The 15,259-nt window shown below is 33.4% G+C and overlaps 1 protein-coding gene across 13 annotated transcripts in view; it reads left to right on the top strand.

The window, feature by feature from the left end:
- LOC107135671 (transcription factor SOX-6-like) overlaps nucleotides 1-15,259 on the top strand; it is a 244,762-nt gene that overhangs the window by 126,168 nt on the left and 103,335 nt on the right. For 7 of the 13 annotated variants that reach the window (XR_007342339.1, XR_007342343.1, XR_007342341.1 and 4 more), the window contains 2 exons: nucleotides 6,818-6,896; nucleotides 7,789-7,844. The exons of 4 other annotated variants lie outside the window; for them this stretch is intronic. The gene's annotated coding sequence lies outside the window, so the exon portion shown is untranslated. Of the gene's footprint in view, nucleotides 1-6,817; nucleotides 6,897-7,788; nucleotides 7,845-9,426; nucleotides 9,583-15,259 lie in introns of those variants that run through there. 2 more of the 13 variants (XR_007342337.1, XR_007342348.1) reach the window with 2 other exon arrangements.

Here is a 15,259-nt window from a genome sequence, read left to right as displayed (position 1 = left end):
TTGAGAGAGAGAGAGAGAGAGAGAGAGAGAGAGAGAGAGAGAGAGAGAGAGAATTTTAATATTTATTTTTTACTTTTCCGCGGACACAACATCTTTGTTTGTACATGGTGCTGAGGATAGAACCCCGACCGCAGTCATGCCAGGCGAGCGCGCTACCGCTTGAGCCACACCCCCAGCCCTATTTGTGTATTTTAATATGTATCTGAAGGTGAAATTTAAGTCTGTACATTTTCAGATATGGAGTCTCTTTATTTTTTGGTACCAGGGTGCTTAACCACTGAGCCACATCCCCAGCCCTTTTTTAAAATATTTTATTTAGAGACAGGGTCTCACTGAGTTGCTAAATTCCTTGCTAATCTGCTGAGGCTGCCTTTGAACTCGTGATCCTCCTGCCTCAGCCTCACAATTTGCTGGGATTAACAGGTGTGCACCACTGTGCCTGGCAGATATGAGTCTATTCTTGATTCAGGAGTCTTCTTGGTCTTATGATCATTTAATGTTATCAAGATATCACTTCCATATTTCACTTTACATTATAGTAGCTATTAGGGTGACTTAATAAATTAATTTTTATGATGGGCAAATGCAGCAAAAATTGTAAGTATGATTACTACATGGATGTTAACTTTCTTTTTTTATTTTTTATTTTTTAAAATTAGTTATACATGACAGTAGAATGCACTTATATACTCGATGTATCATTCATTGGATGTTAACTTTCTTTCTTCTAATCTGACTTCTGGCTTCAGCTCTAACCAGGATCAACCTTCTTGGTTGCAAGGTGGAGTGAAATTTTGGAAGTAATGCATCTAAAGAGGCAAATAAGGGTTGGGGCTGTAGCCCAGTGGCAGAGCGCTTGCCTAGCACGTATGAGGCACTGGGTTCGATACTTAGCACCACATAAAAAAACAAATAAAATAAAGCCATGCTGTCTATCTGTAGTATTAAAAACTACAGAATTTTTTTAAAAGAGACAAATAATACTGTAATTAGTATAATTTTATAACTTGCTATCTCAGAAAAGAGAATGGTTTACTCTTCTGCCCTAGTAGTTAAGGGAGTCTTGGGAGAACAGATTATTATTAGCATGTTCATTTAATTTGATTTCCTGGGAAATAGAGCTTTTGATGGTAAAGGGACTTTGGTAAAAATATCCTAAAGTAACTTATATTTTTCATGGTTTCTTCTTGCTGTCCCACTCTAATTTCACTAGTTAATAGAAAAAAAAAATAGATAAGGCCAGTGTGTAGTGTTTTTTTTTTTTTTTTTTTTTTTTTAAATATGGGTTCTCATTAAGTCTCCCAGGTTGGCCTGTAACTTTCTGGGTTCAAGTAATCCTCCATCCTCCCAAGTTGCTGCAACTATAGTTGCATGCCATCACACCCACCATTATTTTTAACTGAAAATGTTTATAGAGATTTTGTCAAACAGCAAGAGCTATGGTTGATTTATAACAAGTTCTAAATAAATGTTATTGAGAGAAAGTATGGAAATAAATATGTACATGTTCATTTATTAATTCTTTTTTTTTCAATCAACATTCATCTGTTTAGGGCTTCTTATGTTACAGATAGACATGTTGAGATTTAAAAGTTAAAAGCACAGTAAAGTCGGTTTAAGTTGCTTAAATCGCTAGTGGAGAGATAGGTAAAGAAAGAAATTACATTAGCATATTACTTTTAGAATCAAATATGAATGAAGTAAAAAACAGAAATTTGAAATTTACCAGGAAGAATTGGGAGAAGGCTTCACTTAGTAGGTTAACCTTTGAGTTGCTTCTTATAGGAGTAGTAGAGATATACCTGGAGGGGATATGGAGATAGAGTAGTCTAAGTCAAGGGTACACTATTTTAAAAACACCTAGACATTAAGTGGGCCTGGTATGTTTTGGGAATTGTAAGAAGTTTAATTGAATGTAAGAAGTTTAATATGTGGGTCAAAGGGAATGGGGGAAAAGATTAGGTTGAAAAAATACAGTTGAGATTTCAGTAGTGCAGTTGACTGTTTTCTGATATGAACCTGGAAAATGTTTAATTTCAACTAATTAATTTGCTCAAGATGTGTATTTTTCTTGGGATTACCTCTGTTATCTCCACAATATATGCTATTTAGTGCTTCTACTAGAGCACATGAGATATTAAACTATTAAAATGAAGTTATGCAGATTATGATATGATATTAAAGGACTTTGGAATGATGTACTGTTGCTAATTATTTTTCCTTAAAGTAGTCCTTTTTGAGTTGGTTTTGAACTTGGCTAGTGAATTAATTTGTTAGATAACTTGTAAATAGTCAAAATGTTTTAAATTCTAAGAATTAATGGCACTATATTATAAAATAAATACTTAGGTTAACAATTTTTATTTCTATTTATTTCTTTTTAAGAGGTAATAATATGAATATGCAAAATATATCAATTCATATCATCTCCATAGCTTCAGAAAAGTGTCAACTGGCAGTAACTTTGGTATCTTTGTTTCTATGAGGTACTTATGATGTATACTTTAAAACTTTATTCTAGATGCAGGTTTCATTTTTACACAAGGAGAAAGTCAAGTTTTGCAATATTTGTTGGTTATGATTTTATTTACTCCCAGAGAAACACTTCAGAAGCTCCAAACCTCCTTTTAGTGAAATTATGTTCCTTCAAATGCTTGAATAGGTCACTACCAGATTACAGACAGCATGATGTGCTTTCCAAGTCAAAAAGTTTTCCACCAAGTAATAGCAGCAGTGAAAATTGTCAGAGAAACAACTAATTAATCTCTGCTCCTTTACAGCTGTTTAATGTAATGCATAACTAAAAGTCCTGTTAAATTAATTAATGATTTCAATTATGAACTTTTCTCCAAAATGTTATGATTCATATCAGGCTGATAATGCAGTGACCTGGGAGTGTGAAATCTATGTTATGAAGAGAGTTGCCAGTTAATTGATTCACAAATTACTTAAAGTTTGTTGCACCCAAGGGAGTGCTCAGTTTCACAACAGTCATTTCTTAAAGTGTACAAACTCCTTTTTCACTTTAAGAATGTCTTCAAGCCTGGGGAGGTGGCTCACGCCTGTAATCCCAGCAGTTTGGGAGGTTGAGGCAGGAGGATCACAAGTTCAAAGCCAGTCTCAGCAATGATGAGGTGCTAAGCAACTCAGTGAGACCCTGTCTCTAAAATGAAATACAAAATAGGGCTGGGGATGTGGCTCAGTGGTTGAGTGCCCCTGAGCTCAATTCCTGGTACCAAAAAAAGAAAAAAAAAAAGGTCTTCAGTTTTTGGCATGATAAAATGCCAGCATGTTTCTAGAGCTGAGTAATCTGAATATTTATGATTTAGAATTTTATGTGAATATATGGAGATTAAGCTTGTGCTAAAAGGGGAAAAATTTGCTATACTTAATGATTTTGTTTTGTGGTAGTTTTTTTCATTGCTTTTACTTTGGTAACTTTAAATCATTTTAAAATTAAAAAAACCTCCACCCCTTTGATTTTTTTTTGCAGTTGTTTTTTTACATTTTTTTACATTGTGCATATTTTATGTTAAAAGACAATGTAATTATGCATTCTTAGGAAACTAAGGCCAGGCATGGTGGTGCACACCTATAATCTTAGCTACTCAGAAGGCTGAGGCAGGAGGATGGCAAATTTGAGGCAAGACTCCACAACCTATAGAGACCCTATCTCAAAATAAAAAAGAGGATTGGTGTTGTATTGTAGTGGTAGAGTACACCTGAGTTCAATCCCCAGTTTAAGAAAAAAGAAAAAGAAACTGTGAATGGAAAATAACACAACATAAATTATTTTTATAATTGCTAATTGAAGTATTTGGGTTATTGGTAGGTATAAAATACCAGCCTTAAATGTTGGAGAGGACACCGATTTCTCAATGCAAGAGTGGTGATTTCTATAGGACATCTTGAATCTTTTAAAAAAACTATGTAGAAAAAAAATTAAAGAGGTATTTTATAAACTTACTTCTAGCCTGGTTATTTCACCCATAACCTAAATAACAAATAAAGTATACATATGTAAAACGAGAAATATCATTAATACCTTATAATACATTTATTAAAATTTTATTAATATTTTCATGCTGGGATTGGGTTGATTTCAAAGTAGATGAGGTGGTTAAAAATGAGAATACTTCCTTGAGTGCCTATACCTGCCTCAGGTAGAAAGGAAGGAGGTGATTCTGAGAAAATAAGAGATTTTTAAGTAAGTATAGAGGGCAGCAGAAGGGTCTTTAGACATGAGTGGCAGATCTAATAGTGGGCTGTAGATTCTTTTGTTCCACACACATATTTGTCTTAATGAATAAAAAGTACAATGCTTTTAGGGTGGCTGAACAATAACCTTTGCAGTTTCACTCCGTTTTCATGAGTAGTCTGAAAAAAAATTTCTTTTAATATGAAAAACAAAATATTGTTTGGGGAAAATTATCTCTCAGCTCTAAATGGGTGGGTGTATATTTACAGGGTGGAGCAGGAAGCTTCTATTCTGGATAGACAGTGTTTGAAAATTTTGCTTGTCCTGGTGACTCTTCTGTTTTACTTCTTTTATTTTTTTGACCCAAGAAAATTGTCCAAAGAGAAGATGAATAGAGAAACAGTATTATTATAAATAAGTTTATCTTTGTTACACTTGCTGCAGGGCAAAAAGAAATGGACTTGAAAGGGAAGTAAATTTATACTAATTTTTGCATTGTAGGAAATGTACTATTTTAGACACTGACTGACTGCTTCTGTTTTCTAAAATTAAGGAGCCTATAATCTCAGCACCATTAACAAGTGCTGTCATTCAGATACACAGTGTCTGGCTGATTTAAATAAAATGAAATGAAGATAGTTGTTTCTGGTCCCTTGGCTTCACTCATTGCCATAAACATATGCTCTGCGTCCCGCTTCTTTCCATCTTATTTATGACTTTAATTTGTTGTGTGGGCTGCGCTAGAAATTAAATTTAATATAATTCTCCAAGGGACCCTGTCATATAATAACATGGTAATTTCTGTGTATCCTTTTGAAAAATGAGGAAATTAATTCTTCCTGACATGTTCTAATTATTCCAGTGTGAACGGCAAATCCGTTTTTCCTAGCCCCTGAAGTGTTATAGGCAAATGGCTGGTGTTCAAAGCAGAGGTGCTAATGCTGACCAGCAGTGCGTTTAATTTGAAACATGAGCAGACACCTTTCAACACACCTTTGTAATATTGGAGTACTTTACAGAAATTAATTCACTACTTATTTGGCAGCTTAGCCTTGGGGTTATGTTTTTTTATTCATCAATACTATAGTCATGTTAGCATAATGTTTCCCATTTCTTTCATGCTTGGTGTCTATGTGTGGAACTTAAAGTGTGCAATGAATAGTTCAGCTGTGTGAATGAAGGAGAATTCAGACACTTCAGAAATACCAGTTGTATGCCAAATTGTGTTTACTCTTTATAGAGAGGTGTAGCGAGGTCTTGAATGTTAAACTTAATTATAGTCTATGGTTAGCAGCTTTAACTGAAATTACATGCTGTAGTAATTATTGGGACAGTCTTGCTGTGAAAAGACTACTATAGACTCTGCTGTCCTGCTAAAAAATTCTATTGTGAAAATCTTAATTTTTACATAGGGAATGTTACCATAAAGAATTTTTGTGAATAAAACTTATGAAATAGAACTCTCAAGATGAACTCTGCCATGAAAGAAGTAGCTAAACTTAGGACATAAAGGATTAAAGTCCTCTTTGGTACTGTTGGTCACGTGTAACCATGTATTCATTCAGATCTGTTGGATGGTCCATGTAGTATTCTTTAGAGGAATTAAAAAAAAGAATTTGCTTATCTGTGATCTTTATTGTAAAACTGGCCATTATATACATTTCTCTAATCAAGTCAATCATGTATGTCAGCCCTGATACAATTCCTTTGTTTTAGTGAACAGCTTATAGTTGCCGTTACACATCAGTCATTTATTGTTATAATTAACAAGAAAAATGAATGCATGAGATCTTACTTAAAATAGAAGATAGAAACACAATTAAACTTAAATAAAAGAAGTAGGATTGTGTTTGGAGTGAATGTAATTAAGGTTCCTCTGTTTTTGTATCTTGATGTTATATTCCCTTTAAATTTTAACTTAAAAAGGAGAAATGAGAGGAGTAACATAATTATTCTGATAAATAGCAGCAATATTGCCCATATTTTCACTGTTGATCACTCAGCTGCTAGATATTTAATTTTATTCTCTCCATCAATCTACAGGAGAGATTTAGATTCTCTATTTTCCTTTCTACTAGACTGATGGAAAAAGTGGATATCTTTTGGCTAGAATCTGGGGGAATATAACAGTGTGCTTTCTCCCCCTCTGTACTCTTCTTGTCAGGGCAAGGTTATTTTATGATTATTTCTGTGGATTTATAAGGCAGTAGATGGAAGAAAGTATTGCAAATAAAAAGGAAGCAAGTAGATCCCTTCCTAGACCTACAGATTATACAAGTTGCTCAGGATATCCTGATCATGGACTTCTCTCTTTCCTAGGAAAGGAAGAGAAATCTGCTACCCATTTGACCCTTCTTTTCCTTCTCCTTCTTTTCACTGAAATTGTAGAAGGATTAGCATTGAAGAGCCGAGACAAAAGCTAGACCAGATCCTGGCCCTAGGAGACCAGATCCTTTCCACAGTCTGATGTATCATTTATATAGTTCTAAGAAAGAATTGAAGATTTTCTCAATACCTAATATTCTTCAAAGTAAAGGATCCATAAAAATTGTTGACCACGTTACAAAAAAGCTGCTATATGTGCAATTCTGCATATACCTAGTTCCATTCTCTTTCTAGGAAAGAAACTGCAAACATTTTTATATGCTTCCATCTCAGGATGCTGCAATCAGTGTGTCCAGCAAAATAAATGAAAGAGGTAAATATCCCCCAATTTTGATTTTTTTTCTTTAAAAATGTTAGGCTCAGTTTTTGGTCATTTTAATTCCAAAAGTCTCTTATTATTTCAAATTAATGTATAGAAAAATATGTTAAACTTATTTCTATATTCTCTTTACCTGATATATTTTATTTTCAAATAATTAAGTTATAGTTTGCATATATATGTATACATATAATGTATGTGTATATACACACAAACTCACATACACAAACATATACATATTGCCAAAAGGCCTATAATTCATTTATCTCTTCTTGTTAAACTCATTGATACCTTTCTTTACACCAGTATGTTTGTTTCATAAATCAATGTCATTAATTTTTCAGGCTTATTCAGTTTTGTTTTTACCAATGAATGAAGTTAAGAACAAGGTTTTTCCCCACACTTATACACACACTTATATTTTTTACAAGAATAATAACAACTAACATATATTGAACATATACTGTATGCCAGGCACAGTACTAGTCACTTTATGTGAATTGTTCCATGTGAAACTATAAACAGCTCTTCTAAGTAGTTATCAGGTTAAACAATTTTCCCAAATTATACAGTTATACAGTTTGCAGGTGTAGAGCTGAATATTTTAATATATTAAATGCTGAGAACAATGCCTAGCACACAGTAAGCCTTCACCCAATGATAGTTGCTATTATTGTTTTTGTGGGAGAGTGCTGGTGGGTTCTTAATATCAATCAATATTTGTTGATTTTCTTAATTATGATGATAATGATGGGGGTTGTTGTGGTGATAGACTAGACTACTTGGTCTTTAAACCTAGCTTGTGAACTTAGGTACTTATAAAAATTGTAATCTTAATTCATACAAACAGATATTCTTCCAATACTTACATGAAATTCTCTTTTAGGTACTACAAGGTATATAAAATGTCTCTGCTGCAATGGAGCTTACAATCTAGTGGAGGTGGGTGTGGTGATATGGGCAAATATATACAAACTGGGTAGAAAAAAATTCATTTTATTTTATATTTTGAAATAGTTTAAGGAGAGAATTTTTAAGGCCCTTACATTCTTAAGTGAGCCCACAGCCTTGAATAGATTGTATTCTTGGTTCACAGGGAAGGTTAGGATTATGATTCAATCATAGTTTGGGGACGCAGCAAAGTGGGATGATTTCACACATATTGAATTTAAGATGCTAGTTGGACCATTATGTGGAGATGTCAGACACTTAACAGCAAAGTGACATTTACTGATGACTTCTTTTGAAAAAGACACAGAAATTCACTGCTCAGAATGCATTTTCTCATTTAATATTTCTAACAACCCAGTGTAGTAGTTGTTATTATTAGTAACCCCATTTGACAAATAAGGAAACTGAAATTTTGAGAAATAAATACCTTGCTGTGTGAATAAGCTTTCCATAACTGCACAAATACCTAAAATAAATCAACTTAAAAAGAGAAAAGATTTATTTTGGCTTGTGGCTTTCAATCCATGGCTGGTTGGTCCCATTGTTTTGGGGTGTGTGAGGCAGCACATCATGAAGAGAAGCACATGGTGGTACAAAAAGCTCTTCACCTAATATCTGAGATGTGAAAGATAGGGACGTGTCCCACAGTCCCTTTAGAGAATATGCCCCCAGCAACTGCAAGACCTCTTACTAGGCTCCGTCTCTTTAAATTTTTACTATCTCCCAAGCTGGGGAGTAAACTTTTAAAACATAGGTCTTTGGGGATATTTAAGATCCAAACTAGCTCTTATCTGAAATTGCAGGGTTAGTAGGTGACAGTGCTGGGGCTTAAAATTAGACCTGTCTTGCTATGTTCTTAATCATGAAAGTACATTGTATAAAAGTGTGACTGAGTAGAGATACATATTTAGGAGTTATCTGCAAAGAAATGATAGTTAAAATCATCTAATTAGGGCTGGGGAGTAGCTCAGTGATAGACTAACATCTAACATCCATAGAATTGACTAACATCCATAGAATCTGGGTTTGATTCCCCTTAATGAAAACAAAACAAAACAAAACAAAACAAATCCCCCATAACCAACCCATATAATAAGTTGATATTTCCTTATAAAGAGATTGGGAGGGAGAGAGAGAGAGAAAAAGAGAGACAAAGAGAACACCCTAAGATTAAAACTTCAGGGAATGGTAAAGGGTTATGACAGAAGCAATGAAAGAACACTAGAGAAATACTTGAGGAAAAATAAATAAAAAATGTTTTTATGTCATAGAAATCAAAAGAGGAGAGACTTTCAACAATAAGTGAGTAACCAACAATAATTGCTGTTGATTACACACAGCAATATCAAATGTTAAAATATGAGAATTTTAGAAGACTGAGGATTTGTCAATAGGAGCTTGTTGCCAAAGCAAAATGCTAGAGGATAAGAACTGTGGTATGAAGATGAAATAGGGAAGTAGTGACAGAGGGATAGAATACTTTCTAAAGATTGGTAGCTGAAGAAGCAAGTGACTAGTGACCAGTGCAGTTTCATAATGGAGACCACTGAGAGAAGATTTTTTTTTTTTTTAGGATATGGAGAACATAATCATGTTTATGAGCAGATGAGAAGCAATCAGGAAAGAGAGATGGGAGGAAGAAAGCCAAAAGAAGAGACAGAAAAAGGAGAAGAAAAATTGTTTTCTGTGTGCACGTTTTTGTGCATGTGCGTGCGTGTGTGTGTGTGTGTGTGTGTGTGTTTTGGTGGAAGGCATCAAACCTAGGGCTTCCTTAGGCAAGCACTCTACCAATTGAGATATATTCCTATCCCTTTGTTTCTTGAATTATTTTTGCTCAAAGACTTTGGATAGATGTATTAGTTTCCTAGGGCTGCTGTAACAAAATACCATAAAACAACAGAAATTTATCGTCTAACACTCTGGAGACTAAAAGTCCCCAAATTATGGGGTTGGCAGGGCTATTATCCCTTTGAAAACTTCATTGCTTCTTCCTAGCTTCTGGTGATTTGATAGCAGCCATTGGCCCTTCTAGATCTCAAATTCTATGATTCTACAACTAGTAGGTTATATTATTACATAATTCAGATTCTTATAAGGAAATGTACATATAGATTTCATGCTTTGTGAATTGTTAGCTTGTGAATTGATGTTTTATGTATATATATTTATGTGAAAAAAATTTAATGATAATTTGGAATTTGCAAAATATATATAAACAAGCCATTAAAAATAAGTTTAAAATATGTTATAATGCTAAATTTTCAGTTCTTAAAACCATAATCCTCTTCATAAGAAATTGATTATATTTAAAATAATGTGATTTGATAGACTAAATATATGTATGCAAATTGTTTATACACAGCACAATTATTGGTATTTATAGTTCTTCATTTTTAATCAATAGTTATTTTCTTTGCTAATGCTAGAGCAGTTAAGCTCTCAAAAATAATACTAAGTTTCAACTATGGTGAATGATGTGATTTATCTTATATATTAGACTATGAAGCTGCATAATAGTTGTATATTTTGTCAATTGATTAATTACATAAGTTAGATTGCTACAATCTATTATTTAATATAACATATAATATAAACCTGTACATTTAAAAGTACCCAGGTAAAATGTAAATATTTCTTTAAATATTTGTGATTACCATTTTTTTCTATGACAGATTTTTAAATTATGTTATTTTTCTCTCAAGTATTTTTAATGTCTAATTTATGTGAACTATAGATATGGCATATCAGACAAATATTTAATGTAGTTTTCTATTGCTTACTAATTGTTTATTGAGCACTTGCTTATGAACAGGTATTCTCCTGAGGAGTGGGGATTCACATCTCAATGAGAAAGGGTTCTTTATAGTCAAAGAGTTTAATGGTCTAGAGGGTGAGATAAATATGTAAATAAATACAGTACAATGTAATATACCACAATAAAGAAGAGATATAAATGAAATTTTCATAAAAGCAGTGACTTTCAGTCAGGTATTGATAAAATAATAGGCTTTTAAAGAATGTAAGCCCTATAAAGCTCCTATAAAGCTCAGCAGTCTCTTGTGCCTAGAATAATGCCAGGCATATAATCAGCACTTTTTTTAGTAACTATTTTTGAAAGTCAAATCAGTCTTTAGGGATAAAATTTAAAAGCTCACTCCCAGAAGCAGAAACAACATGAGCAAAATATGAAGATATTGAAAAGTATGGCATATGTGAAGACATGATTTAATTTATTATGGTTGGAATGAGGGATTGAAGAAGATGTACAAAATATAATAAATAAGAATATGCACTTTGGGTCAGTCAGATTGGAATTTGAATCTTTAAAAAAATTCTTTTGTAGTGCTAGGGATAGAACCCAGGGCCTTGTACAATGCTAGTTAAGTGCAGTACCACTGAGCTATATCCCCAGCCCTGGAGTTCAAGTCTTGACTTCATTTCACACTACTTTGAGATTGTAGGTAAAATGCTGAATGTCTTTCTCCTTTAAAATGTAGCTAATACTGGGCGCGGTGGTGCACCCTGAATCTCAGCGGCTCGTGAGACAGGAGGAAGGCAAGTTGAAAGCCAGCCTCAGCAAAAGCAAGGGGCTAAGCAACTCAGTGAGACCCTGTCTCAAAGTAAAATGCAAACCAGGGCTAGGGATGTGGCACAGTGGTCAAGTGCCCCTGAGGTCAATCCCCGGTGCCAAAAAAAAAAAAAAAAAAAAGAAAAGAAAAAGAAAAAAACCCGTAGCTAATAATATTTATTTTTTAATTTTGTTTTTGAGAGAGAGAGAGAGAGAGAGAGAATTTTTTAATATTTATTTTTTTTTAGTTTTCGGCGGACACATCTTTGTTTGTATGTGGTGCTGAGGATCGAACCCCGGCCGCACGCATGCCAGGCGAGCACACTACCGCTTGAGCCACATCCCCAGCCCTAATAATATTTATTTATAATGTTACTATACAAATTGCCTGGCAATAATACCTGGCAAGTGGGAAGCACTAAACAAAATATGAAATCATTATTACTTTTTTTTTTTTTGAGAAAGCGATAGACCCAAAGGCTAGAAGAACACTTGTTTAAAATCCTAAAGAACCTTGTGTCATATTAAGAAGTTCGAACTATCCTGTATATGACTGGGAGCTGTTAAATTTTAGTTTGCTATTGAACATTAATCACAACTAAAGGAAAGTGACATTTAGTGGCTTATAAATTGTACTTTATCCTTTTCATAATATTCTATTACTGTTACACAAGTTCAACATTCCCCTGTCCTGCTCATATTGCTCAATTATTTGATGGCTCACTCCAAATAGAGAATAGATATCATGAACTTATTAACTTTATTAGGCAAAGTGACCTTCTTAGGTCTTTTGAGGTTAAGGGATGGGTTAAATAATACATACCAAGAAACAAACAAACAAATCCAAAACAGGAAAAGAAGCACAAAATAATTAAATCAGATAGCTGATATTTATAGGACTAATAAAAAGTGGCCCAAATATAATTAAAAGGGGCAAAAGGATGATCCAGTGGTTGCAGCTGAAAGTTGATTGCATTTTTATAGGTTATATTCCAAATCTAGTGGACACTATAAGGGCTTAGCTGACTCTATAAGGTCTTTTTTTTAAGTATATATATTTTTAGTTGCAGGTGAGAACAATACCTTTATTTTATTTTTATGTGGTGCTGAGAATCAAACCTAGTGTCTCATGCATGTTAGGTGAGCACTTTACCACTGAGCCACAACCCAGTCCCTAAAAGGTCTTTTAATAGACCACAAATTCTAGAGTTCATCTGTGCATACATCATACATTTATAACTATGTTTGATATCAAATGTTATGTTTTATATTCAATTGGTATAATCAGTGTTCACTTGAAGGACTTTTTCTTGGAAAGGGAAGAAGAATGGGAAAAAGGGGGAAAAAGAGTGAAGAACATGGAAAAATAATGAATGGCTATGTTAATGAAAAGCCTGCTATTGCTATTGTTAGTGTTTTCAGGTTGAAGAAGGCAAAAATATCACCTTCAGTCATTTCAGGTGAAATTAATACTGCTAGTCTAAAAGTTGTGATTAGTCTAACTTTCTCAAGAGTTGTTAGAAAATGTTTATTACTGATTTTCTGGATGAACATTTCTCCAACTATGATTTAAGCATCACCAACTGTGTTAACTAATTGCATTGAGGCATTTGATGCTCCTCCCTAATCTGTTGAATTGAAATTCCTAGATGCCTAGAGATTTAAAAAAACTCCTTAGACAAATCTAATCACCACAAAGATTGAGACCTATTGTCCTACATAAATAGTTGGGTAAAAATTTGAAATCTTAAAAGTAAGGCAAATGTAAAGCTGGATGTTTGATTAAGGTAGCATGTATCACTGAATACACCTAAAATAATTCTGATATTAAAAACTAACATTTTAAAGTAACTTGTTTTAAATCTAAAACCCTAAAGAGTGTAGGTCAGTGTAGAATGCATATGTACAAAGTTCCTGGGTTCAATACCCAACACCAAAAAGCAAAACAAAACAAAAATACCTCTTAAGAGTAATAGCATGTGAACAGCTAATTTGTACATTATTTCAGTATCATTCATAAATTGCTTTTGTATCCTTTGACTTTGAAGCAATTCCATAAATCTGCTTTTGACTATAACTTGGTATGTGCCTTTGGATTAAGAATTGGATTTTTGAACTCTTTTAGAGAACTTTTAAAGTGGTGCTATCTTTTCATTATTCCTATGTCACTGGGTTGGGCCCACATATTTTTAAATATGAAATGGTTCAAATTAAAAATTGCTATTCATCTCTATCCATCAAGTTAACTATTTTTTTTTTGAGTTGGTAGTAGTGGAGGGATGAGATGTGAAAGAAGTGACCTGAAAATATGAAACTAATGCTAGTTGAATATGGAGAAAGTATCAAGACATGGTGGTGATTGGTTGTCAGGGAGATTTTGGTGTAAAAATTACCAAGCAGCATCATTTCCTAGTTTGTAAATAAAAAATCATTTTGCGGGCTGGGGATGTGGCTCAAGCGGTAGCGCGCTCATCTGGCATGCATGCGGCCCGGGTTCGATCCTCAGCACCACATAACAACAAAGATATTGTGTCTGCCGATAACTAAAAAAAAAAAAAAATCGTTTTACTTTCCCTCTTCTTTCTTATTGCACACTTTATTTGCTATGGATAACTTAGTGACTAGCAGAATATGCAAAATGTTTCATTATATCTAACTGGATGAGACCTTTAGAGTTTTTAATAATAAAAATGTCAAAATGATGACTTTTTGTCAGCTTTTTTACTGCTGTGACCAAAAGACCTGACAAGAACACTTTTAGAGGAGGAAAAGTTTATTTGACACTCACAGTTTCAGAGGTCTCAGTCCGTAGTAGATTACTGACTCCATTGCTCTGGGCCCAAGATGAAGCAGAACACCACGGTGGAAGCAGCTCAGAACATGGCAATCAGAAAAAGTGTTTCACTCACCAGGGACAAAATATATACCCGCAAAGCACAACTCCAGTGACCTATCTCCTCCAGCTATATCCTGCCTGCCCGTAGTTACCACTCAGTAAATTCTTATTAGTGGATTAACACACTGATTAGGATGAGATTTTTATGACCCAATCATTTCACCTCTGAAGTTTCTTGCATTGTCTAACACATGAGCTTTTAGGAGATCCCTGATATCCAAACCATAACAATGACAATGCCTTTGTAATTCAATAGAATGTAAGAAATGGGGAAAGTTATCTATGATGAATACTTCACATAAAATCTGAGCTAAAATAAGACAATTAAAACACTAGAAAAGTATACAACCAGAGATATGAAAAATTGTGCTCTATATGTGTAATATGAATTGTAATGCATTCTGCTATCATATATAACAAATTAGAATAAAAAATTTTTAAACAAATAAAAAACTAGAAGATAAGTAATTTTAAGTCATCAATAACAATTAATGTTAATATGCTTCACATTCCTTTTTTAAAAAAATCTTTTTCTGTTTTCTTTTCCTCATCTGGTTTGTAAATGTGAATATTTGATTTTTAAAACTTTTATCTTCTTAACTATAGTTTGAATGGATATTATCAAAGGACATTGGGATTTTGCTGAGCTATTATGAGATTACTGGAACTTAAAAATGTTTTGTTATCCATGGATGTTGCTTTAAGCTGATCTGATAGTGGTAATTTTTTACAGTATCACTAGGAAAATAATATAATTTCCCAAATAAACACATTTAAATTTTTTTCTATCTGTAAAAATTGTTTATTTCAGAAATTTGTCTGGCTTGTTTTATGGAATTTATCACCTTAGATAATAGAGTCTGCTATGTGCCATGTACTTCGTGAGACAATGTAGATAAAGCAGTGAGTAAAACAAAATCCGTGGTCCTATTAAGTACATAT

Source organism: Marmota marmota, unplaced genomic scaffold (assembly GCF_001458135.2).
Source record: "Marmota marmota marmota unplaced genomic scaffold, marMar, whole genome shotgun sequence".
Classification (NCBI taxonomy): Eukaryota; Metazoa; Chordata; class Mammalia; order Rodentia; family Sciuridae; genus Marmota; species Marmota marmota.
This window is presented reverse-complemented; position numbering and strand designations above follow the sequence as displayed.